We start from the raw sequence: 760 nt of genomic DNA on the forward strand, positions 1-760 counted from the left end.
CTTGTGCAAGAGTTATTCCTCTCCCCATGAGGAATAAACCCTCTTGCTCAAGAACTCATCCACAAGGAGGCAGTGTGGATGGGCAACAGCGGTTTCTTGCTCAAGAAAGCCCTACAGCTAAAATGGCAATCAGAGCTTTCCTGCGCAAGAGAGCGTCCACAATACTATGCGTGCTCTTGCAGAAAAGCACTTCTCTTTTGCAAAAGCACATAGCAGTGTGAACACACTGTTGCACAAGACCTTTTGCACAAGAACTCTTGCACAAAACTGTTCTTGCACAAGAAGCCTGCAGGGTAGATGTAGCCAGGGGGTGTCTGGGTTTTTTACAGCACTGAGCTTAGCACAACTGCCCAAGAAACATTGTGAAAAGCCAAAACCTTCCCACCTTGGGTGTCCCGGGACTGCCATCAAGTGGCAGAAAGGTTCCCCGAAGGGTTGACTTCAGGTTATTTGAAACAAACACCAATAGCTCAGATGAGGTGGCCGAGTGGTTAAGGTGATGGACTGCTAATCCATTGTGCTCTGCACGCATGGGTTCAAATCCCATCCTCATCGGGTGTTTGCAGCCTTCTCTCTTGCTTCTCCCAGATCTCTCTTCAGTTCAGTACCAGCCCCTCCTGTACCCCTGCCTGCCCCAGCCCCTCCCAGTGCAGCCTGGGGAAAGGGGAAATCTCCACAGAGACACTCCCAGATGGGTCCCTCCATCCCTTCTGCCCTCAAGGGGAAACCTCACAAAGGAGATTCCAGGCAGCCAGGCCAT

At 51.3% G+C, this 760-nt stretch overlaps 1 non-coding gene across 1 annotated transcript; it reads left to right on the top strand.

Moving 5' to 3' along the window:
* The first annotated feature begins 473 nt into the window (after positions 1-473).
* On the top strand, positions 474-555 carry TRNAS-GCU (transfer RNA serine (anticodon GCU)). The gene has a single exon. It is a non-coding gene; the product is annotated as a tRNA-Ser (tRNA).
* The last annotated feature ends 205 nt before the right edge of the window (positions 556-760 follow it).

Source organism: Pelodiscus sinensis, chromosome 19, assembly GCF_052426305.1.
Source record: "Pelodiscus sinensis isolate ZL-2025 chromosome 19, ASM5242630v1, whole genome shotgun sequence".
NCBI lineage: Eukaryota > Metazoa > Chordata > Testudines > Trionychidae > Pelodiscus > Pelodiscus sinensis.